This window comes from Plecotus auritus, assembly GCF_963455305.1.
Source record: "Plecotus auritus genome assembly, chromosome: 3".
Taxonomy (NCBI): domain Eukaryota; kingdom Metazoa; phylum Chordata; class Mammalia; order Chiroptera; family Vespertilionidae; genus Plecotus; species Plecotus auritus.
The window spans coordinates 21,988,058-22,015,085 of NC_137772.1; positions in this window are offsets into that span (position 1 = coordinate 21,988,058).

The following is a 27,028-nucleotide window of genomic DNA, read 5'->3' on the forward strand; positions in this document are numbered from 1 at the left end:
AACAGAAAAGGTGTGAATCACTTACTGAATAACTCTTGTGTCTGAGATGTTCTCGGCATCATACAAACTTGCCCTAACTAATCCTAATTGGACTCCCTTTCTCCAATTCTCCCCAATGTAGTACATAGATTTCAACAGTCACCTATCAAAATCCCATTTTGTTTTCTTCTCTATTAGCTACGGAGAGCATAGCAGGCTTGCTGTCATTACTACACAAAGCAATTCCAAAACTAATGTGGGCTATATGAGGTCAATTTACTAGCAAAAAATATATAAAATTCTTTACTGTGGAAATAATTTGGTTTGTTTTGCTCAGGGTTGAGGCCCATTTGTGTGTTATAGCTTGAGGGATAATGCTGCATTAACAATTTTTAAAGAGATACTCTTAAATTACCCAGTATAACTAAAGAAAATATGGACAATAATAACATTTGAAGATGATGTTAAATATCTGGAGGGCTCAGTTGCTATGGGATTCTTATCAGAAATAATTCTTAAGATATAGCATTTTCTATTCCCTTCAACAAACTTGATTTTTTTTTTTTACTCTAACACTAAAATATGAAGTATATGAGAAAGAAAATTTATGTGAAATCATCAGAGATTATCAATATCCAAATAATCAGATGATGATCTTTCAAAGAAACCAAGTGGAAGATCCAATAGAAAATATTTAACCCAAGATGGGAAATTAAACTTCATCATACTAGTTATAAAATCTTGGCAAGTCATTTAACTTCTGATCCTAAACCTTACAAATTTTTACATTGAGAAAATTGTGTTCAATGTCCTCTAAATCCCCCTACCTATTTTTGCCAATTTGGGGCTCACAAACCAATTATAAAAGTATCGAAGAGGGGCAATACGGGACTTTGGTTTTAAGTAGACATTAAAGTAATTTTAAGTCAAATTGTGACATTGTTTCCTCCAAAGCTAAATCTAACTTATGGTGGATCAATATGCCTGTGATGTCCTGAATAAAAAGAGAATTTTCTCTATTTTTACTTGTTTGTCCTTCTCATTTGTTGGGCACATATTTTAAAATGTATATCAAAGGGTTAGAACACATCCCTGAAGGGTGACTAAACTAAGGTAGTGAGGGGACTTACTGCTGTATTTAGAAGGACTAGTTGGAAACTGAAAAAATTTGCCTGGAAAAAAGAAAGCTTACATATTGGTTATTTAAAATATTTGAGAGGTTGTCATGTGAAAGATGCATTAAACGTATTTTGTGTAACTGCAAGAGCAAAAATTAATAACAATAGTTGGAAAGTAGAGGGAAGCAGATTTTGGCTTCAACCATTGTCAATAAATAGAGGCTCCAACAAAATAAGACTTGATTTCTTTTTATATAATCCTGATATCATGTATCTCACAGAATATATTTATAAGCAATGTTTAATGTTATCATGACAAAATACTACGTACATGTAATGGGAGGGAAGAGAACTCAATAATCTTTGGGCTATCTTAAAGTACTTAGATTCCGTTTAGCTATTGCAATTTTAATATAATTTCTCAGAGATGTTTGAGTAAAGAGAATTCTTGAATAATTGTGAACAGCCAATTTTTATGGAGAGGGAAGGACTTTTATCTTTAAGTTGAAAAGTGTTTTATTTTTTGCAGAATTTGTCTGTTCTCAAGCTTAAATGTTTGTGATGCAGTGACATGCATACTCATTGTTATTTCTCATTGTCTTCTAAAATGTCTCTGTGTTGTGTCTTCCTATGTATACTATGATCCACTTGAAGGCTGTGAACATTTCTATGTCTGTACAGACCACATAGAATCTAACATGAGAGTCTCAGATTTCCACTAGAATGATCTGTGCATAAAGTGGGATATTCTAGAAGATCTAGAAATATAGATTCTAGAAAACTCATCAGTGGTAACAACCATTTGACAAAACCTTTATACAGGTTTTAACTAAATATAGTGATGATGAAAAGAGGCTGAAGTATGATACAGAAGGTCAATGTACATTCTCACTCGTGAGAAATAGCAGTGTTTTCAGGAAATCCTATCTAATAAAAGAGTAATATGCAAATTAACCATCACTCTGCTACACCCACGAGCCACACCCACCAACCACGTCCACCAGCAAATCAGGAGCGAAAATGCAAATAAACCCAACCAAGATGGCTGCAGCCACAGAGAGCAGGAGGGAGGCTTGGGTTTCCCCAGCAATGGAGGAAGCCAAGCTTTCCGCCTGCCCTTGCCGGCCTAGGCCTCCACTCAAGGCTACAAAGTTTCAATGATAGAAGATACATAAATCCAAACAGAAATGGCGGCAGCCACGGAGCTGGAAAGAGCAGGAGGCTAGGGTTGCCCACGGCGATGGAGGAAGCCAAGCTTTCCACACACCCTGGCCGGCCCAGGCCTCCACTTAAGGCTACAAAGTTTCAATTATAGAAGATACATAAATCCCCCCCAAAATGGCTGCTGCCACGGAGCAAGCAGAAGGCGTGGCTCTGCTCCAGGCTACAAAGTTTCAATTGTAGAAGATAAATAACCCCAGATACCAGGGCCTCTGCTTGGGTCGCCAAGGGGCATGGCCGGCCTGCAAACCACCATGGGCCCCTTGCCCAGGCCACCCCACGCCCCAAGGGAACCCCCACCCTGATGCGGGACACCCTTCAGGGCAAACCAGCTGGCCCCCACCCGTGCACCAGGCCTCTATCCTATCTAATAAAAGAGTAATGTGCAGATTGACCATCACTCCAACACACAAGATGGCTGCCCCCATGTGGTCAAAGATCCTGCCCCCATGTGGACACAAGATGGCCACCACAAGATGGCCAGCAGGGAGGACAGTTGGGAGCAACCAGGCCTGCAAGGGAGGGCAGTTGTGGGTGATCAAGCCTGCAGGGGAGGGCAGTTAGAGGTGACCAAGCCGGCAGAGGAGGGAAGTTGGGGGCGACCAGGCCTGCAGGGAAAGGCAGTTGGGAGGGACCCAGGCCTGCAGGGGAGGGCATTTAGGGGTGACCAGGCCTGCAGGGGAGGACAGTTAGGGGAAAACAGGCTGGCAAGGGAGCAGTTAGGCATAAATCAGGCTGGCATGGGAGTGGTTAGGGGGTGATCAGGCTGGCAGGCAGAAGCAGTTAGGGGCAATCAGGAAGGCAGGCAAGCGAGCAGTTGGGAGCCAGCAGTCCTGGATTGTGAGAGGGATTCCAGATTGGAGATGGTGCAGGCTGGGCTGAAGGACACCTCCCCCCCGTGCACGAATTTCATGCACTGGGCCTCTAGTCTCTAATAATAAGGGCATAATATGCTAATTAGACTGGATAGCCGGACGACCTTCTGGACGTCTGACAACCTTCCAGATGAAGCCGGGACTGTGAGGGCCGAGGCAGCCACCATGGCTGCGAGGGCCGAGCCCCTTGCATGAATTTCGTGCATTGGGCCTCTAATATATTAAAAAGGCCCTGACACAATGTAGACTCAAATTCACCAATAAAAATTACACCCAGTTAAATGTTATCATAAGAACTATACTATTTAATTGTTAAAAAATAAGTAGAAAATATTATAATTGTAAGCATGACCTAATTAAAGAGGGATTCACTATGTCTAGTGTCATGTTCATTGATGAGTCAGATGAGGAAGTCACTTTTAGATCATTTCATCTTGGTGTCACAAATGGCAGGATTTCCTTCTTTCTTGTGGTTAAATAATATTTCATTATGTGTGCACATGCAATGTATATATGTATATACGTATCTCTATCTCTATCTCTATCTCACATTTATTTTATCCATACTTTAGTGTCTTGGCTATTGTAAATAAAGCTGCAATGAACAGGTACAGATGTCTTTTCAAGATGGTGATTTCATTTCCTTTGGCTATGAATATCCAATAGTAAAATTGCTGGCTATATGGTACTTCTGTTTTAAATTTTTGAGAAACCTCTATAGTGGCCATATCAGTGTACATTTTTACTAATAGTGCACAAGGGTTTCTTTTTCTCCACATCCTTGCCAACACTTGCTATTTGTTGTCTTTTTTATAATAGCTATTCTAACAGGTGTGGGGTAATATCTCATTGTAGTTTTGATTTGCATATTTGCATTTCTCTGATGATTAGTGATGTTGAGCACCTTTCATATACCTGTTGGTCATTTGCATATTTTCTTTGGAAAAATGTCTAAACATTTGTTTTTGTTTTAGAAAACAGAATATGATAAAACTGATGTAAATCCTTAGTAAAATCAAAGAAAACTTGGATTTTAAAAAATAAATAGAATATATATTGAAATGTATTTCTTGGGGGAATTCAATATAATACCATGATTAAAACCTGAGTTTAAATTAGTTAAGCCTAGTATTGACAGAATAGAATGTCAAATTAATGATTTGATAGTCTTAATAAAATTTTTGAGACTTTGATTCTTTCACATATAAAAAGGAAACTGAACAAAAATAGTAAGAACATTATACGAAATATCTGTATGGATAAAGTGTTATACTGGTCCATGTACATTACCTAAAGATTAAAAAAGCATGTCTAATGCTTGAACCTAATATTCTAGTGCTCTAACAAAGTCTATTAAACAATTTTTAAAAGCATGTTTGGTCTACCCAGGAGCCACTGCATATCACACAAAGCAAGCGGGTTTGGAGTGGATGGAGAGAGTACCTAAGCTTCCCACCGGACCGTTGGTTTGCTGGGATGGAGCTGCACACCCTTTTTGGCAACGGCATACTCAGCATAATTTTTATTTCTTGTGTCTTGTCCCTCCGACAAGTAGAAGAAAAAATACAATAAAAAATGAAACAAAACTCAATTATTTTTAGGAATACATTGAGAGTTTTGTGACACCAGCTGATATTCAAGCTGAATTATATTCTCTAGGGTACTTTAAATGAAAAGGTACCCATGAAGTTGGTCACCCAGTAAGGTTACAGTCAGCTCACCCATTATAACATTTTGTTCCCCAAAATAAGAAAGAGAGAGAGAGGGACTAGAGACACTGACTTTTTCTTTTCCCACTGAGAGTTTGGCTTGGTGAATAAAATAAAAAAACCCACTATTGAAAGTTTTATTGCTGGGACCAGAAAAACAGTAAATAAGAAAATGAATATTTTATATTTAACCTGCCAAGAACTGAAATCCCAAATGACATAGCATTATATAAACACAGTTGTTATGGCCATACAGTGTTTGCAACAATAGAGCATTTATTAAAAATGTTCAATTTTCAGTACACACACACACACACAAACACACACATATCCCATTCAAAGGCAGCTTTTTCATGCGACAGAGCTGTCAGTTTGTGATGAGCTTAAATGCTCTGTGCTATATATTGTTTTCTGAGCCACTGCAGGACACTGACTTGATTTCAGAGCACAGTGATTTCCAGCTGTGTCAAGCTGTGCACTGAATCTTCTCGTACCGAAGCAGGGCTCAGGATGGAACACTTTGTCCTGACCAAAGTGAAAAATATCTTCCACCAACCATTCTTGGCTCTAGGGTTTTAAAACTGGGAGTGAATCAGACTCATTTAAATTCATTTGGACACATTTTATACAATATCACAGGGAGAACTTTTCCACATGCAGAAACTGTGCTCCAGCCGAACAAGCAGGTGTATGGTTCCCAGAGCATTCCATACATCCTCTGTCTTTCTTTGCTCAAGAACCCAGGCCAGTTTGGCTCAGTGGATAGAGCGCATCAGCCTGAAGGTTGAAGGGTCCCAGGTTGGATTCCAGTCAAGGGCACTTACCTTGGTTGCAGGCTCCTCCCTGGCCTAGGCCCTGGTCAGGGCTCGTGTAGGAGGCAACCAATCAATGTGTTTCTCTCACATTGACATTTCTCTCTGTCTTTCCCTCTCTCTATTCCACTCTCTAACAAAAAAACAAACAAACAAAAAAAAATCAATGGAAAAAGCATCCTAGGGTAAAGGATTAAAAAAAGATATTTCCCCACTTGAAATGCTCCTCTTCTCTCCCCTTGCCTTTCTCATCTAGTGACAAGTAGAAATTTTTCTCAAAGAGTGAATAATCACCTGCTAGAGGACCTTGTTCTAAAACCCTAGTGGCTTGGGCTGTGGTTCTCCCAGGAGTAATGATCAGGGGCTTCATTCAGCTTTACCGCCTGAATAAGCCATGGATAATCCCAGCACTGTTTGGTGCATAGTCAAGTAGTAGAGCTGCTTGCTCTATAGCTCAGTCAAGGCCCCACTCAGCTGGGGCAGGGATCCCACCTACAGCTGGTGATTTATAATGCACTTGGAAAGTGGATCAATGTGCTGTATTTGCCTTCAAGTTCCAAACCGACCCGCTTGAGGAGTGTGCCTTCTTTCAATAAGATATAGCAGGTTTTCCTTCACTCTGGTGGGGATATACCAAAATGCTGTAAACCACTGATTTCTTCCAGCCCCAAAAATGCCACAGGCAAGGCAGGATCCTGAACTCTTTAAGAGTTTTTCTCTCACCTTCTGTCAAGCCTAAAGGTATCTGCTTATTCCTTTTCATTGACATAATGCCATCCATATAGTAAACCAGGGGGATGTCCTGTGAGATGCTGAGCTAATCTAAATTCTTGGAGATTAAATCATGAAAGACAGCCAGAAAGTTGGCATAGTCTTGAGATCCAACACTGATTGTGTTCTGTCTCTTCTGGTGAACGGAAACACCCTACTGTTCTCTGATAATGGTACAGGCTGGGGGAGGGAGAGTGAGCTGGATATGTGCATTCCAGAGGTGGGGCATGTTTGCTTAGCTCCAATAAAGAGACAACAGATGAAATAGCAGTTGCAATTTGCTCTTCATAATCTCATAAAATTTGTGAAAATCACTATCCTTTTTCATTTTACTTATCTGTTTTATACATAACCCAAAATGGAGTATTAAATGGAATCATTGTAAGAGTCACTAACCTGAATCTCTCAATTATTGAATAATGGCCCTAATATTTGTTATTTCCCTTGCAACATGGCATTAATTGGTGTGTGCTATTTTGGTAGGTAGCATTATTTCAGGAGTCTCCACTTACTCCTGGATGCCATATTATCAATCATACCATGGTTCAGCACCAGTGGGGGAAGTCTGCCAGAAGCTTATTTCAACTATTCTTTCAGCAATCAACAAAATAACAAGACCTTGGTTTCGCAGACTCCTTGGACCCACAAGTAATTTGACTTGGGAAAATAAATTATTTATTACCTGAACCTCACAACCTTGACTCTGATAAGTGGACCAAAGTGATGTTCTTGATCCATAGAGATTAGCACTTGCTCAGAGCTACAAATGGTTGAAAATTTACTTTCAGTCTATGCACAGACTCCCTGGGAAATGTTTACAGGTCCCTTTGGAGATGGCTATGAGGAAGATTTGAGGTCATCATTTCTGTGCTATCACAGAATCGTTGCTCTCCTTCAGCCAAAGGCTCTCTGTCTGTGAACTAAGTCAAATCTGGTCCCTGAGTCATTCAAGGGAAGTCTGTGTTTCCCTGAACTCTAATTAAAGAGTACTTCCATGTGCCCAGCTGGTGTGGCTCAATGGTTGAGCATAGAATTATGAACCAGGAGGTCACAGTTTGATAGTCAGGGCATATGCCCGGGTTGTGAGCTTGATCCCCAGTGTGAGGTGTGCAGGAGGCAGCCAATCAATGATTCTCTCTCATTATTGATGTTTCTATTTTTCTCTCCCTCTTCCTTCCTCTCTGAAATCAATCAATCAATAAATATATATCCTATATAATAAAGAGGTAATATTCAAATTGACCCTCACTCTGTCACGCCATCACAAGATGGCTGTGCCCACAGCGGAGGCGGGGTTCCTGTAATGAGCGATCAGAAGGGACCTGAGGCTGCATGGTGCCAGGCCTGGGTGGGGGACCTGAGGCTGTGCCCCCCACCCAGCAGGGCTAGATGGGGGACCTGAGGCTGCACCCCCGGCCCAGCAGGGCTTGACAGGGGTGTGGCGAGCTGGGTCTGGATCTCACTCAATGGGGGTGGGGCTGGCCCGGTCTGGGTCTCGCACAATTTCAAGGTGCACATGAGTGGGTGGGAACTTGACTCTGGGTCCCATGGCGTGCCCCAGACTCTGACAGGAGGAAGATTTTCATATACATTTTACTAATTTTCTTTCATCTCTGACACCTCTATTATAGAGAAAGGGCAAATAGCAATATTAAAATATTTCCTCTAATTAATCCCCTTTTAATGTGCATGAATTTCGTGCACCAGGCCACTAGTATATATATTTAAAAGTGCTGTCATGTAGCTTCTGGAACTCTGGGGTCTGGTTATTGTAACCAAAATTAGGGAATACCATGAAGGGAAGCTCTTCCTAACCTTATCCTTGGTTTCTAGAAGACACCCTCATATATTACTTAATTAAGAGTGATGACTCTCTCTTTACTTATGTATTTCTTAAGTCTTAGAGACATATCCTCTAGAACCTCTAAGGCTGTTTATGATGGGCTTAATGTGTCACTTACACATGGGAAGTGTGCCTTGCTTTCCTCCTGAGTATTTAGATTTCTTTCTTTCTATTATATCCAGAAGTTTCTGACATTTCGACTTCATGTAACATAGTCTGCCCCTGAGTCTAGATTTCAGCCCACCAGCTGAGCAGCTCTCATAACCACTCTCAGCTGCATAAATTAATCCTTTGCATATTGAATCTAAGATAAAGTTTTCCTAAATTTAGCTCAATATAAAATTCTGTTGCTTCCATCCTATTATAAGGCCTTAAAGAAAATCAATTTTCATACATATCCCCAGGTTTTTGCTGATATAAATTAGCAAAGTCTTACAATTTTAGGTGTGTAACTGTCCTCAAAGGTCAAACTTCATTCTTGTTCCCCTGGAGTGTGCTGAGCTGTGGGTCTGAGAGGTGGTGACAGAGGTGAGGTAATAGGATAAATGGCTTTCCATTACAAGGCATTTCTTTATGTGAAGACATTTTATGGTTGGCCTCCCCAGAAGAGAAGAGAGGTTATTTCTGCTGGCAATGGCATCTCAGTAGGGTTCCGGCATTGGGGTATCCAGATCACCTAAATCTATTTGAAAGTTCTTAAATGCTTGAAGAGCTACTCTTTCCCAAACATTTCCCCCATTGTCACTTAGAACTGGTCAGTATATGCATTCAAATTTGCTGTTATTCAACAGCACTCAGAATTAAACTCAGCTTCGGATTTGTGACTGCCCTGAAGTGAGAAGCATTAAGAAAGTATGTGGGAGTAGTCATAGAAACTTCCCTGGCCATCTATCCATGGCTTTGGCTGAGAATTTAAAACCATGAGCTTGCCATTTGCTTCCTTTAAAGTTTCCATCACATTCACATTTCTTGTATTTTTTATTTGAGCCAAGATATCTAAGACAGTTTTTGTATTATGGATTCAAAAGCTCCTGAAATATGCAGACACCCTGAGAGTTAATTAAAAAAACAATAACATGTAACTTTTATTTTTTCTTTGAGATGCTTTTTCTTTTTTTGTGTGTTTGTATCCCCCTGTTCCCCATTCACTTAAAGAACAGGTAGGTCCCTCCATCCCTGGGTACACTTCACTGAAGGACGTATGAGAGACATATGTATGTATATATGTTATTCTTTATAATGTTAGTATTAATCATCGCTTTTATTCTCCCTTGGTACTTTGTAAAGTTCTTTGGAAAGCTTCAGCCTTTCTTGGTTATGTTAAGTAGAAATAGGGAAAGAGTTTTATGTGTACAGAGATCAGATACATTCAAGTGGGAGGAGACACCAAGGTGTATGTTCTCCAAAAGTAAAAGCAATTCAGTGCAAAATTTTCAGTATCTTGAGTCAGCTCTTCACATCACTTGAAGACCAAGCCTTTTACTTGAATAATAAGACTTATCAAAAAGTATGTACCCATTATAAGTCCTTGGTGTGTCCTGGTGTTCTTTAATACTTAACATATACTTTTACATGCTAATTTCTGTTTTATCAGTAAACAGATCAAAACTCAGTGTGGTAAATTTATTTTATCAAGATCTCACAGAACCAGGACTGAAACCCATTAGTGCCAATGGTCTTACTCCTTTTGGTGCTAAAAAAACAAATTCTCCTTCTTGCCATAAGGATTCCAGGCAAAAGATCTGTGCATTCCCGGTCTCTGAAGTAGCCATGACTAGAAATGGTATCAAGGTGGCTCTGGGACTAAAGAGATCATAGAGACAGCAGCTGTGCAATGACAAGCCATCTCCTCAGGATACCTACTTGATCCAGAAGCCATGAAGCTGATGGATGTTCAAACATAGCATTGTTTATCTTCCTAGAGTTCTGTGTTATAACACAGATGGACATAAATGGTATCTCATTTTTTTCTCTGTTCACCCACAGATTTGTACTGAAGTCATTCTGCTTATGAAAAGTTTTCAGTATCAAAAGAAAATTGCTTGTTTTTTAACCTACTTCACATATTTTAAAAAGCCAAAAAAAAAAAACACATAAAGCATTGAAAATAGAAAGAGAAAAGGGTAGATGAGAGAAGAAGAAAAAAAAAAGAAAAAAAAAGGAAGGGCTAAGAAAGAATAGGGAAAAAAAAGTTCCAATAAATGTGATTACTAGGAAGCAGAGACTTGGACTCCACCCCACGTTCTGATCCAAGTCCATTACATTTTTCCCATCCTCTGCCACCAATAGGGATGACACTTTCTATAAAGATGATGACAGCATCCTTTACTCATACTGATTCAAACATTAAGAAGGTTTTGCATTGTCTAAAATTGTAATTCAAGTATCCAATACAGATATAACAGGAACTCATAACATATCTGAAGAAAAGACAGTCAAATAAACACCTTTGAAATAAAATAGTGTTTTAAGAAAATGTTGATTTCACATTATAGTTTCTAGAAAAATATCAGGACTTTTTTCCTTTCCTCCAACTCCCTCTTCTTGACCTCTGCATATTGGTCAAGGGCACAGAGTTAAGCCACACATACAGTAAAACTATACAAAAGAATAACACTTCTCTTGCCCTTTAGCTTATCTTTTATAGATTTTTTTTCCCCTTTCTGGATATCTTTGCTCTTCCTCTTTTCCTCTCTGCTTTGGTATTCCAGGCACACAGCCATTTCTTCACTTGGGAAGAGGTGCTATTCCTCATATTTCTCCAAGTTTGAAGAAGAGAACTATGAGGAAGTGATATGTGGTGAAATCAAAGAATAATAGAGTTTTAAGACTGAAGGCATGGCAAAAACTATAGAGAAACCATGAAGCTGGGGGATAGAATGAGATTAGCAGATGTGATAGGCAATTAAGAGGTTTCACAAAATGACCTTCAGAAGATCAACATTAGAGGTGGGGTGAACCATAAGATTAAGCACAGTGGAGTGAACAAAATAAAAGAGAATGATAAAAATAGTTGTTCTTTATCTGTTTTTAAGAATATTAAAATCAAATATAACTTCCTTAGCAGAGACTTTTATGTGCTCAAACTCCTATCAACTAACATAACCCGCTTCAGTTATCTATTCTTATATATAACTTAGTGGCTTAAAGAGTTATTATCTCTTATGGTAGAGTTTGTTGACTGAGCTCATAGTGGTTCTCTGTTGAGATCCCTTACAGCTTGCTGTCAAAGGTCAGTTGGGGCTGCTTTCATGTGAAGCCTTGACTTCATGCCAAATGGCTCACTTTCAATAATGACTGTTGATGCTGACTGCTGGCTCCAGGCTTGACTGGTGCTCTAGACCAAAGCCCTATTCATGAGATCTCTATGTGGCTATCTAAAGGTATGGTGGATTTCTACAGGACTTTCGCAAGACTGAGTTTTTCAAAATGAAATTTGCAACGCTTTTTGCGTTATATTCTCTAAAGTAATATGATTCTGCTTTTGCCACATTCTATCGGTCAAAATCAGACAAGTATTTTTTAGAACGTAAAAACATGCAGTAAACTTTGTTTGTAAAATCTATCATTAGAATTCCTCTTGGACCCCAAGTTGGTTTTCAGATATTGTTTTCAAGGACATATAGCATTGGATTGTAATCAAATGTAAGAACTTTTTTTTTTTTGATGTCCATGGTCAAAATGCTATTTTAGAGGTGCACATTATTTGCTATAGAGCAGGAGGGATAAAAAACTAAAAACCTTCTCCTATTTACCCACTTAAGTTCTATTCCCAAGTCTTACTGACATCATTGATAATGTGATCTCATCCAAGGAAGCTATCAAGGCCAATAAAATGAAGAAAAAAAATTGAAGTCAATGCCTTTGGCCAGAGAAACAAACAATATATACATATGAATAAAGAAATCAAAATGATCTAAGAAATGAGACAGTCTTGTCAAGCTTCCAGAGGGGACAGACTAATCTATATATATAATCTATCCTATATAATAAAAGCATAATATGCAAATCGACCAAATGGTGGAATGACTAGTTGGTGTGGGGTGGGGCTGGCGAGCAGGCAGTGCCAGGCCAGCCAAGGTGCATGCCAGTGGGCAGAGGGAGGGAACGGCAATGGGGTGGGCAGTAACCAGTGGTGGTGGAAGGGCAATTGGGGGGCTGGCACCATCCCTTGATCGGCCCGTCCGGTCACCTCCCACAGAGGGAGGCCAGGCGGCAATGGTGGGGTGATGGGGGTGGCACCATCCCCCGATCGGCCCTGCATCAGCAGTGTAGCGGCAGGGTGATGGGGGCAGCACCATCCCCTAATCGCCTGTCTGGTCATCTCCCGCAGAGGGAGGCCAGGCGGCAATGGCAGGGTGATGGGGGAGGCACCATCCCGATTGGCCCTGTGGCAGCAGTGTAGCAGCAGGGTGATGGGGGCAGTGCTGTCCTGATTGTCCATCCAGTCATCTCCTGCAGAGGGAGGCCAAGCAGCAGCAGCGGGGTGATGGGGTCGGTGCCGTTCCCTGAACAGCCAGCCTGGTCGCCTCCAACAGAGGGAGGCCAGACTGCAGCTTAGGCCCACTCCCTGCCTAAGCTGTCAGTAGGACATCCCGTGAGGACTCCTGGACTGTGAGAGGGCATAGGCCAGGCTGAGGGACCCCCCACTCCAATACACAAATTTTCGTGCACCGGGCCTCTAGTATAGTATTATACCTAATAATAGACAAACATGCAAATTGACTGTACCTCCGCTACACCCACAGCCAATCAGAGTGAGTATGCAAATCAACCCAACAAAGATGGAGGTTAATTTGCACACTTTGGTGCCCAGCAGCCTGGGTCCCGGGAACTTTCTCAGCACCCAGGTCACTCCGAGGTAGGCCCAGGGTAGGTCCTGAGCCAGGGGGCTCCTGGGCAGGGGTAGAGCCAGGCAATAGGACGGAGCTGGGGGGCCCTGCCCAGGACCCAAGCCTCTGCCAGAGGCTTGGGGCCTTGGCAGGGGCGGAGCCAGCGATGGGAGGGAGCGCGGGGGGGGGAGGGTACTTGCCCAGGACCCAAGCCTCTGGCCCTTGGCAGGGGTGGAGCAGGCAGTCAGATGGAGCTGGGGGTCCCCTGCCCAGGACCCAAGCCTCGGCAGGGGTGGAGTTAGCGATTAGAGGGACCTGGGCGGGCCCTGCCCAGGACCCAAGCCTCAGCCAGAGGCTTGGGGCCTTGGCAGGGGTGAAGCCAGCAATAGGAGGGAGCTGGGGGTCCCCTGCCCAGGCACCAAGGCTTTAGGCCTTGACAGGGGCAGAGCCAGCAATCAGAGGGAGCTGGGGGTCCCCTGCTCAGGCCCCAAGCTTAGTCCAGAGGCTTTGGGCCTGGGCTGGGGCAGAGCCGGTGATCAGAGGGAGCTGGGGGGGCCCTGCCCAGGCCCCAAGGCTTTAGGCCTTGGCAGGGGTGGAGCTGGAGATCAGAGGCGATTGGTGTAAACTACAGAGGAAATACCTTTTCTGACCGCTAATTGGCTAAGCTCCTGGTATGCCACTGGTAATATTCTTAGTAACGTGGGTATAAGAATCCAAGAAGGTGATCTAGGGTTTTTCCATCACACTCCTGGAGAAAAAAGGAAGGTCTGCTGCTGGAGGGCTAAGAAATGTCATATCCTGCCCTAGCTGGTTTGGCTCAGTGGATAGAGCCTCGGCCTGCTGACCACAGGGTCCAGGTTCGATTCTGATCAAGGGCATGTACCTAGATTGCAGGCTCATCCCTGGCTGGGTCGCAGGTCAGGGCTCATGCAGGAGGCAACCAATGAAAGTGTCCCTCTCACATAGATGTTTCTCTCTGTCTCTCCCTCTGTCTTCCACACTCTCTAAAAATCAATGGAAACATATCCTCAGGTGAGGATAAAAAAAAAAGAAAGAAAGAAAGTCATATCCTATGAAAGACACATCTTGAAAATGCCTAAAGAAAGTTGTCATTTTTTCATGGTGAAGGGACTGGAGTCCATGTTGATGAAAACACCTTGGTGGCTGCGGTGACTGGCAGTGGCTGCAGCAGCGGGGTGATGGGGCTGGTGCCTTTCCCTGATCAGCCCGGTTGCCTCCCACAAAGGGAGGCCAGACTGCGGCTTAGGCCCGCTCCCCATAGGGAGCGGGCCTAAGCTGCCAGTAGGACATCCCCTGAGGGCTCCCAGTATGTGAGAGGGGGCAGGCTGGGCACCCCCCCCCCACAGTGCATGAATTTCGTGCACTGGGCCCCTAGTACTATATAAAAAGTTAATATGCTAAGTGTCAGACTGTCTGACTAGTGACTATGACGTGCAATGACCACTAGGGGGCATTCACCGCAGGAGCTGCTGTGATGCTCACTGGTCATTTACAGAGAAACAGCACCGTGGACCTGGCACTGACAAAGCAATACTCATCTTCTACCAAGTGGGACACAGGCCCTGCCACCACCATGGAGCAACACCCCCACCAAATCGCAACCAACACTGCCGAGACCCCATGGTGCAAAATGCAGCCCACAGCCCAGCCCAGTCCAGCAACGGTCACTGCAGGCACTGGGTAATGACATCACGTAGCAATACCTGGCTTCTTCTTCCTAGTGACTAGCCTCCTTGGAGTTTCTTCAGCCCAGGAACATGACTTGCTTTATAGCCAGGTGGAAACACTTTACACTTCAACCAAATGTCTGTGAAGTGTTTTCCCATGCTGCATCTCATTTGATCCTCACAGAAGTCCTAGAGTAGGTAAAATCCTATTTTCTTTTCATTAGCTGGAAAATAGAGATTTAGCAAGCTTAGAAACTTGACCTGACTGAAAAGAAGTAAGAAATGGTGGACCTTGAAAATTATTTCAGGTTTTCTCACTGCACAGGATATAGTCAAACACTGCTGCAGTTAAATATTTTACCCTTTGTCCTCCCTGCGTGATCTACAATAATAATCTGCTTCATGTTGATATTTACTGCTGTATTGCTGACAATTACCTGAAAGAGAAATTGAGGTGCTTCATTGGGCTGGAAAAAGTTTAGCTAAATCAGAAAGCAGGTCTAATTAATCAAGTTTATCCTATATAGTAAAAAACCTAATATGTTAAGTGTCTGGTCATCTGGTTGGCTGTTCAACCAATCAAAACATAATATGCTAAAGATATGCTAAGACTGCTCAACTGCTCACTATGATGTGCAATGACCACCAGGAGGCAGATAGTCAGCCAGTAGGTTATCTTGCTGCTGGGGTCCCACTGAATTGGACTTGGCGAGATGGGCTGGACATGCCCTGGAGCCCTCCCATGGTCCCTCCCAGCTGGCCAACCTCCTGAGCCCCTTCCCGGCCCTGATTGTGCACCAGTGGGGTCCCTCGGCCTGGCCTGAGCCCTCTCATAATCCAGAACCCCTCAGGGGATGTCAGAGAGCCAGTTTCAGCCTGATCCCACAGGCCAGGCTGAGGGACCTCACTGGTGCATGAATTCGTGCACCAAGCCTCTAGTCTATATATATATATATATATATATATATATATATATATATATAAAGCTCTTGCTGGCACCAATCGCACATGTATGTTTCGATTTGTCATTGTCAAATGTGAATTTGGTTTAGACTTCTATTACAGAGGAAGGGCAAATAGTAATATTAAAATATTTCTTCTAATTAATTTCCTTTCGATGTGCATGAATGCGTGCACCGGGCCACTAGTCATTAAAATAAAAGAACTAATTCATACCATGAGGATAAGTGTGGCAATGCAGTGTTAGGAGGAGTTCTTTAAAGGATCCGTTTGGCCTATAGTACATTGCAGTGTATTAGACACTGTATTGAGCTCTTGTGTTGAATACATAAATGGCTGAGAAAGAGCATGATGGATTTTTTTTTTTTACACATGCATTCCAATGCCCAGATTTGCTGAAGCATTGTGCTCCCAGTCAATAGTGCCCTTGTAGCTTGTTTGTTTAATTGATTGCAATGCTATGTCAACCTTCACAACCAAAGTGTCAAATATTTGCAGACTGGAACACAGTAGTGTTTGGCACAACTTGCTACTCCCTATAATGCTGCAGCTTACATATTATATTCAGATAGACAGGCATCAACATTTGCTAAATTAAACTAAGTTATGTCCATAGACTGACTCAAGTCCATCAATGTCATTGACAATTGTGATTTCACAGAAAGCAAACAAAAAAATATTAGCATTTCCAACTCATGGATATTGTCGAGTGGTTGTTTTTGACTAATCAGTCTCAGTTTTAAAAAAAATTCAATGAAAGGAGGATATTTAGAAGAGACAAATATTTGTTCTCTGTATTTGAAAATCCCTTCTTAGTATCTTGTTCCACTTCTAAATGTTTATCTACAATGGATTTTGCTCCATTCAAATGAAAAGTATGAAATGAAAAATTGCTGTAAATATGTTATTGATTTACAGCTTATGTTGGGGAACAGCACATCAGTCCACAAGCTTAATAATGTTTACTTTGACTTGAACAATGACAACAGCATCCCTGAGTTTCCATTAAAAGTCTTGGCAGGGGTCAGTCAGAACTGCAATGAGGGCACCTGATACAGTGAGCCTGGCCACACAAGTGCTTCCATGGGAGCAAGGAGACAGTCCGTGAGTGCAGCCAGCCAGCTGGGCATACAAATGCTACACGTGGCTGTTTCCCCCTGCTTCCCCTGCTCACCACATTGTTAACATAGGGCCTCATATATGAAATATTCCCTCTATAGAAGACAAGATAAAAAGAAGGTTGAGGAGCAGGAGGAAAGATGGCCAATACAACATTGGTAGTGAATCTTTAAGAGTCTGGGGAGTAGAAGAACAATACCACTTTGCATTGAGGCAATAGCATCCCTAACCTAGTTGAAGAATATGTTCAAGAAAGTGAATTCATTTTCCCAAGACCACAGAGAGTTGTGAAACAGGAAGTCTAACCCAGGTGTGTGAGACTTCAAAGTTCATAATTTTTCCATACTTCCATGCAAAAAAATGCACCTGAATAAAACTAATAATAATATTTTAATATGAAATACCTAACAAAATTGACAACTGGGGATTTAATATAGTGACAGAGAACTTTTTCCCTTGGCATAATTCCATCAACTTTATGAAACTGATATACGGAGGTACATGTAATAAGTCTGGAGGGAAGAAATAATTTTATCTTTATTTACTATATCTAGAAGGCATGCACTCAGTTCTACATGGGTGCTGCCTCATAAATAGTTGTTTATTAATTGATCTAAGGACTGCATGAAGCTAATAATATAATGAAAATATCAAATGCCATTTTTAACTGCACTTCCTTTGCCAGATTCTGTGTAAAAGTTTAACTAAATTATCGCATTTACTCCTTAGAATGCGGTAGTATTTTTTGTTGCACAGATATGGAAACAGGTTCAGAATTTCACTAAGAGTAGTGGAGACCAGATTCAAAGTTGCATCTAACTTACTCCAAAGCCTGTGCTGTTAGCCACTATTCTATACAGCCTTCCTCATCTGTCCCCTGTGCAAGTTCAAGCACAGGAGTGCTCTGGTGTCATGTTAGGGTGGAGTTTCATCTGCTGACATCACCGTCTTGACAACTTTCTCATGGTGCTATGAAGCACCTTAACAATTTGGGGGGTTTCAATAGAAGAAGGCTTCTGCCGGTTGGTGAAAACACCACAGTGTTGCTGCAATTTCCTAAAATCCTTTTCTGAGCTAAAATTCCTCCTGAATTCTTGATAGTGTTGATCATTAAGCTCAGTGCTCTGAGTACTAAGCAACTCAAATTTAGTAAATATCTACTAAAATTGTCAGGTTGAGGCATGCCATTATTACAGGTAGGGAACTGATTAATTGTGTGTGGGGTACTGGGGACATTGCCAGCATACTGAACACTTCACCATATCGATGCTGTTCTCTTTTATTTTAAACACTAAAACTTCCTAACTAACTATGGCATGCACTATGGCATAGTGAGATAAGCATTTCAAGAGAACTAAAATCAAATCCTGGGGCTTAAACCAATTACTTCCCATCTTTGCAATTTTATCTTTCTAGGCCTCAGCTCTTTTTCTGTAATTGAAAAGAACTAGATGATTTTAAAGGCTTTTCAGTTCTGAAATCTCCAATTAAAAAATAAAATTATGGTACCTGGAGAAAAACCAACAATTTGTAGTGATGACAAGTTGGAATTGAGTGCACCATTTTAGAGAAGAAAAACAACAGCATCCCCGTCCTCCAGGCCTCCATTTAGGTAGTTTGGTCTTAAAACAGATTTCCCAAGAATCTGACCTTCCAGAACCACATGGTTTCCTGTCTAGAGAGATGACAGATCTTTCGGAAATAATCTCCCATTTTGAAGTCAGGAAGTACTGAGTGTCAGGGCACACAAGATCCATACCTGTGGTGGTCACGCCCCTGTACCCAGAGAAGCTGCGCTGAACACTCCTGACACCATCGGCTTCGCTTATGAAATGAGAGCGTTTCCAATCCCAAAGCATATCTGAGAGAGGTTTCTGAAGCAGAGGTCCTAGCCACTTTGGGAAATGTGAATCAAAACCACTGATTAATTCCCCTAGGGGAGCTGATACTAAACTTGCACTTATCTGTATTGTTATAGTGTGACATTGCTAAAATGCCATTTGTACACTTCAGTAGGCAAAAACAATCAAAAGTGAGCTCAAACTTAAATATTATGTTAGTCTTCCCCTCTCATCTCTCTCTCTCTCTCTCTCTCTCTCTCTCTCTCTCTCTCTCTCACACACACACACACACACACACACACCTCCCTTTGCATTTCACAAATATCCAGGACTCCACACTCAGTCAACCATATGAAACCTCCTGTCTTTTAGAATTTTCTATAGAGCTTTAAATAACTCTGGTGATAGTGAGTTTCTTTTTTCTTGCCTTTTTTTTTTTTTTTTTTTTAGTGGCAGCTAAAAAGGCTGCCCTTAGACTGAACCAATTTATCAGTTTCAAAGGAAAGGATAATAAAACTGTCATTTCCGGCCATAGCACTGAGGGTGCTGCTGATACCCTGGTATTAAAGCTTATTAAAAGTAGAGCTGTCTCTTAGTTTTTTATATCAAAATAGCTTCCAAGTCTTGTTCAAACTCCATGTTATTCTGGATGGAAGGGAGAAAAAAAAAACAAAAACTAAAGTGACCCCAATGGGGCACTGAAGTGACTGAGCTAGTCGACACCTAGATATGTGGATGCTTTTGGAGTTCTTCAATTTATCACAGATACAAGTTGCCAGGAGAAAATTAATTTAAAACTCACTTCCCTCACAGACCTGCTCAAAATACTCAAAATGTGAGAAAGGTTTACAGGAGATAGTCAAAATAATTGTTGACCCTGGTCTAGAGATTTCCCTGGTCTCTACTCTTCTAATAATGTGTACCTTCTGACAGCCCTTTATCAACAGGATTTCTGAATGATGGAAGCAAGTAAGTTCACTATTTAGTCCTAATGGGGAGTAATCCACAGGAAATGGTTTTGACCTGGGTAGAGTAGAGTCAGAGCAAATAATTTCTCCCATCCATTGAAAAGGGTGAAGAGTCAGAGTTTTCAAATGAGATGCAGTGTGTGTTTGGTAAGAGTTATGGACTCAATCAGACTCATGTTCAAACCCTTGCTCTTCTACATTAGCTATGGAAACTTGTGCAAATTATCTAAGACCATGTAGCTTTCGCCTTCATAAGTAACATTTAAATATTAGTGTCTGCATATAGGCCTGCAGAGACAATGTTCAAAAGCTTGCCACAGTTATCTCTTTTGTTGCTATCATTACTTTTAAGTTATGTTCTGTCCCAATGATGGATATCTATACTAGGATTTTAGAGCCAGGCATAACCTAGAAGTCTTAAAATTATGTTTAATATAGATATTTCTGGGAACTAGAACACTTGTTAGAAATATTTGTGCCATAGCTAAGTAATTATGCCAATTCCTCTTCCCTCCTCTCCTCTATGTTGTGTCAACTTTTGTGGCAGAATAAAATTTGATTCACTAACTAGCATGTTATTTTCCCCTCTCCAATTGCCTATATCCAACGTGGATTGATATTAACTTCAGAAAAACTTGTCATATCAATGTTGGAAAATAAAGATATTTTGATTTCTAAATTTAGTAGCTAAAAATTAAACCATGTGAGAGAAAGAAAAGATTTAGGTGTTACAGAATATTATTTCTCCATCCCATTCACCAACCTCCTAGAAAACTAGAAGAACTCTCCAAGTGAGGGAAAGAGAGAACTGAACTGGAAGAATTTGAAACATTTAGCAAAAGGTCTACCTTTGTGGTCGTCCCCAAATTTCCACCAAGGACTAAGCTGAGAGATGAGGATGGAGTGTTGACAGAATCCTTCCTTTGAAGTTGAGGCATATGATAAATGAGAACAATGGATGATACTGATCATTTCTAGAAATGGAATAAAGAGCTATGAGGGGGATTAGAGCAGAGGGTGCCCACTCATAGCCAAGTTTCCTGCAGCAGCCAAGTGCCATGAGGTAACACTCAAAATCTCAGTAAGCTCCAGGGGAGTGCAGGTGCTGGTTCAGAGAAGGAGAAGGAGAGGGAGAGGGAGAGGGAAAGGGGGAGGGAGAGCAGATAAGGGGACACACTTTGTGATCATGTGACATGACATGACATTCCTCCCTGGAGATTACAGGACTCCTGCCTCCCTGGCTCCATCTCAGATGGTTGCTAGCACCAGGGAGTTGCCCAGTTACCATTCAAGGACAACAACACATTCCTGGGTCAACTACCAGATACCTAAGGGTTCATCTCAAGTGGAAACCTTGAAAATAAGCCTCAGAGGATTGTTTAAAATGCAGTTATTGGCTACTTTCCCAACAGCACTGGTCCAGCAGTTTCTTAAGCCTCCCCACTTCCCCTGCACTCACAAGTCCTAAACCATCAAAGGGGAGAGAGATAAAGAGAAATACACCAGGAGGGAGGCCCTAAGTTAAGATTTTTTAAAAATACAAAGCACAGGACTTGAAGTCAGAAAATGGAATTTTCACAAAATAATAGCCATAAATATAACTACAACCACAGCCACCACCACGAGAGCAAACACCGACATGATGTTTGTTATGTGCAACATGACATTCAGAGCCATTTATGGAGATGATTTTAATTAATATTCACAACACCCTTATGATTTAATTACTCTTATTATCTCCACTCTACAAATGGAAACTGGAGCACAGCGAGCGGGGTTGATGTAACTTGCTTAGGGTGACATAGCTGTGAGCAGCAAGGCGTGGGGCCTGAGCCTTAGCCCATGCTCCTAACCACTACAGGACTGCTTTACATAGACAGTAAGTATCATTGCACCTGCTACCCAATTGTGTGCCTTTCAGATTTAGACATACTTTCTCATTTTCCATGATGACAGTGACAAAGTTCCAAATTTTACATCTCTGCCAAAAATTTGAAAAAAACTTTTTTTTTCTTCCAAATTTGACTCAATATGAAAAAGTCATGGGTAGAGGACCTTTCAAATTGGATACTGGAATAAAAAAAATTTTTTTAAAAATACATTTGAAAAAGTGTGACAATGGTATCTACTCCTAAGTCCTATTTTGTCATCTGATGCTTAGAGCCAGACCAATGGCTATAATGAAGTGTGGCTACCAAGCCTTCTAAGTTAAACCATTTGTCTCCTGCTATGGGAGCCCTTGAGGATACAGTTGTGTCCAGGTAGGCTTGTCTAGTCATTATCCCTAGAGAAAATGTCATGGGGTTATAGACATTTATATGCGCTACAGAGATTCAAATATAAGATATACAAACACACACTGATTGCTTGTGTCATCCTCCATCCAGTGCCACCCTTCCCTACTCGCACACATTTAATAACTAATTTTAAAATTATTTCCAGACTCCTTCCCTGGGGGAAAAAATGTTCACCCTTGTTTTTCTTCCACAGCTGTGAGCTGGAGGGGGAGAATTTGGTTAAGAAAAGAGTGTTAGAATCTTGCTGCGTGTTTCATTGTAAAGTAAACTACAGCACCGGTCTTTTATTCAAGGCAGATCAAACCATGGCCACATTATTAGTTATTGTTTAGCTGCCTGGGTTTAGGATGAAATTACCAGGCTGCCCAGGGACCCCGCATTTTAGCTTCAGAGCCAGCTGTGCTCATAACACAAGGCACAATGCTCCCTGGCATTGTCAGCCACTCAACATAAAAAGAACACACTGTAATCTGGTGGGGACTGTTCCGCTGTGTCACTGCTGGGTCCCATTTCAGTGAGCCCAGGAGACCTACCACTGAGTTTTCAAGGGAGAAGAAAAAATATGGAAAGTGCTCCAAAAAGGGCAAGGATAAGTTTTCTCTACATTTTTCTTCTAACAATATATATATATTTTAGTTTCTACTTATCATCATGTCCCCATTTTGACAAAGTTATAGTGCTGACTTTAAATATAAGTTGCTAGTAGGTTTCTAGTTTTTCATCCATGGATCAGAGACCAAGGAGAGTCAGAAGCCCCCAAAATGCAATATTTAAGCCGTCTTGGCTGCCGCAACCCTTGAGAATGGGATCCAGTTCTTAGCAAGAATAATGTTACCTGCCACCTAAATAAATGCTAAGGTTTAGTGAGTGGAGATAATAAAGCCAGAGAGATGAAGTGGATTCCAGATATATTAAATCTGGGATAGCTTCAAATAACAGCCGTAAGCAATAAAGGGAAACTTCCATCCTGTATTCATAATGTCGGTGTTGCTGTGGAAATGCTGGCTTTAAAATACAAGCACCCAAGATTGTCCTCTCAAAAGAATCTCTTTAGACATTATTTTAAGTCCCTTTTAACATGGAAACTAATGGGTACCCCTGAGTTTTGATAGGAAGATTTTCTGCTGACACTCTAGTGTTAGAGAGGTTTCTCTTGACCCACTGGGAACTTAAGGCATTTCCATATGAACAAGTACTCATTTTAGGAGAAAAAAATTATGGTGCAAAAATTGGGCCTGGATAGAATGAGGAGTTGGATAGCTATGCCATTTTTTGATATTGTTGATAAAAGACTAAGAGGTGGTAGTTAGAGAAAAACAGATACATTGTTAGATGTAGAATAAAACCTAGCATATTCAAGTGCAAAATTCACTACAGGATGGCATGAGATTAAAAAATAAATAACATTGAGCGTGTTGTCACTCGTGTGAAGAAACAGTAATCTCTTTAATGTACTTGGAAGATCCCCGAGGTAGAATCAGAAGTTCCAGGTGGAGTCCTGCTTATCTTAACTAGCTGGGTAACATTGCACGAACCAGTTAACCTCACTGAGCCTCAGCTTGCTTACCTATATATTGGAGCTAGTAAGGTAGTGTCTAACTCATACAGTTTTTATGGTAATCAAAAGTGAATAATGCATAGGGAAATGTATTGCAAACTATAAAGAGGTTTGTAAATGTAATATGGTATCATAATTAGCAAGTTAAAAGGTGGTGAAGGAATAAATATGTACTTGACTATAAATTTCATAATAGCAAGAATGTAATTTGTTTATTGATATATTCTCAACACCTAGAAAAAGTCAGGCATATGGTAAGTGCTCAGTAAATAACTGAGTGAAAAAAATTAATAATTGTCTCACTTCTCTCTGGAAGGCCTAGAAAAAATTTCCTTTAATTTTGGAATTATTGTCTAAAAGCACAGTGCCTTAGCCAACAATGCACAACCTTCTAAATCTCTTTTTATCCTCAGTAAAATGAGAATATTGTCTTACTTTCCATCTACAAGGGAGAAAATGCATTGTCTTATATGATCTCTTTTAGTATTGAAATGTTGCAAAAAGTGTGGGTATGTTTATGGTGTGTCTATGTGTATGTTCATACACACATCAAAAAATCAAGTAAGGTCAATAGAAATGTTAGTAAAAATTCAACATTTCAACTTGCTGTACCACTATTACCCTTGCTTATAAAGTTTAGCTCACAAACAAAACACAAGATTGGCAATGGCCTTATTATTTACTAGTGGCCCAGTGCATGAAATTTGTGCACTGGGGCGTGGGTGTCCCTGAGCCCAACCTGCACCCTCTCCAATCTGGGACCCCTCAGGGGATGTCCGACTGCCAGTTTAGGCCTGATCCCGTAGTTGGACAATCCTCTCATAATCCTGGTCTGCTGGCTTCTAACCATTCGCCTGTCTGCCTGCCTGATTGCCCCTAACTGCTTCTGCCTGCCAGCCTGATCACCCCCTAACTGCTCCCCTGCCAGTCTGATTGATGCCTAACTGCTCCCCTGCCAGCCCAATCACCCCCAAATGCCCTCCCCTGCCAGCCCAATTGCCCACAATTGCCCTCCCCTGCTTGCCTGATCACCCCCAACTGCCCTCCCCTGCCAGTCCAATCTTCTACAATTGCCCTCCCCTGCTGCAACCCACCTCCTCTGCCAGGACCCGCCTCCTCCATGCAAGGCAGTGGAGATGCCAGGACCGGCTTCTGTGCTGCCTGGAGCCGTGAGACCCCCAGGCCTCACCGCGCAGAGCGGCTGCCGGGCCCTGCCTCCGCTGTGCGCATGGCCATCTTGTGGTGGCCATCTTTGTGGTGGCCATCTTGTGACGATGTCACATGCGAGGGCCACCTAGGCTTTATTAGTATAGATGAGAGAAAAAAGGAAGAAAATTGGCCTGTCCACACACACACACACACACACACACACACACACACACACACCACTCACACCAGTTTTCTATATTTTAAAATATGACCTTACAATAACCATTAAAAGAAAAATCTTAGTTTTAGGATTGGAAATGTCAAACCACTCTAGCCTATTTTGGATAGTTTCCCCCATCTCTTACTGTCTTTTAGAAACAAAAATTCATTGCTATGGAAGAAGCTGTATCTTTATAATTGCAACTAAGTTAGCATAATATACAGAAACAAAGTCTACCAGAAAGCATCAATACAAACTTGTGTAATTTTGACTAGAACTGAACTAAATTTGTCTTTATGCTAGCAAGAGAGAAAATATTTTCTAAATAATTCATGATATAAGTAAGTGTGTTGGAAAGATATTTAAAATACTTAAACAATTGTTTCTAAGAGCCTCTAGCACTTGAGAAGCACCATTTATAAACAATTAATTGACATAGTACTTATAAATCATCCTTATGTGTGCTAAAAAGCAGGGTGCCTAAAGAACTCTATTAGAAAATAATTTGCCACTTCATTTTCATCTAGAATATTTCTTTGCAGCTACAAAACCACCCTGAAAGTATTCTAAAATTCAGGAGGTTTTGTTATTGTTTGCATATTCAATTTAGAATCTGACCCCTATCTATACATATCCGCTCACATTCACTCTCAAATGGTGAGGTTTTACTGTATTCACTTCCCATTCAGAGGCTATATTTGTTGATCATGACTTTGTCTACAAAAAAACAAGGATAGGGACCCCAATTGCCTGCAACAGGCCACTGCTCCTGGTCCTTCTGACACAAATTCCCCAAAGCAAGCACTATAAGAGCCTCTCCCACAGGCTTGGACTTCTAACCTTGGATGAATCATTCTTAAATCTCTTACCTGAGTTTTGGCAAAGAGCAGAGATCATTGAAGTCAAATTTCCTTGGGGAATGAGCTGAATTACTTGCCCACTTGAGTGATGGTCCTGGTGAAATGTCTAATTGATTGAACTGCCTGGTGTTTATTATTCTAATAGTCCTGAAGAAAGGCTGGATGATTCTCCATTAACCCACAATGAAACTCTAGGGGAGCATTTTCAGAGCACTTCAGAGCTTGTTAACCTAAAAGTAATTGGGCATATAAATTTGGTGGGTCTTATTTGTTCTGCCAGCTCTAAGTGGAGGAAAAAATGGCCATATTTACCCTATTTAAATATTCCATTCAAAGAAAATATGCAGAAACAGTGCTAACTATCCCAGAGTCCTGAGAGAGAGATCCTGGAAAGTCAGTGCAGAACATACTTGAGGCATTACACCACTCACCTTTTATCACACACTAGAGGCCTGGTGCACGAAATCCATGCATGGGTAGAATCCCTAGGCCTGGCGGGCGATCAGGGCCAATCAGGGCCTTCTGGCTGCCGGCCAGGACCTTCCTTCCCCGGCTGCCAGCTGCCAGGCTTACTTCCCCAGCTTCCTTCATTCCACGCTGCTCCCTGGTGGTCAGCGCACATCGTAGCGAGCAATTGAACTCCTGGTCTCCCGACTGAACTCCTGAGGGGACACACTGCATATTAGGCTTTTATATACTAGTATATAGATAGCTACATGTGACTTTTCTAGGATTTGTACCTTTATTTGTAATAGTAGATGAAACAACAAATGTGTCTGGTCATGAAAATAATGTTTTTAGCATGGCTTTCAACACTATCTTCAGCTGTTAATATTGACAATACAGAGCAAACTGGGGGAAGTAGAGTGGGGAGGGAACATTATGAAAGTGGGCATGAATGATAGATTGAAATAGAAGAACACTCTAAGAATTTGGTGGAATAGATGGGTAACAGTGTTCACAAGATAAGCAACAGGGTGCTGGAAGCCAATTCCTGCATGTCAGCAAGAGCTGAATCACCTGGGATGGCTAAAGGCATTTCCCCAAACCTGAAAAGGATACATTAAATTGATTGTTTGCTGCCAGACAGCTCAGGGCATCTTTTTTTTTTTTTTAAATATATTTTATTGATTTTTTACAGAGAGGAAGAGAGAGGGATAGAGAGTTAGAAACATCGATGAGAGAGAGACATCGATCTGCTGCCTCCT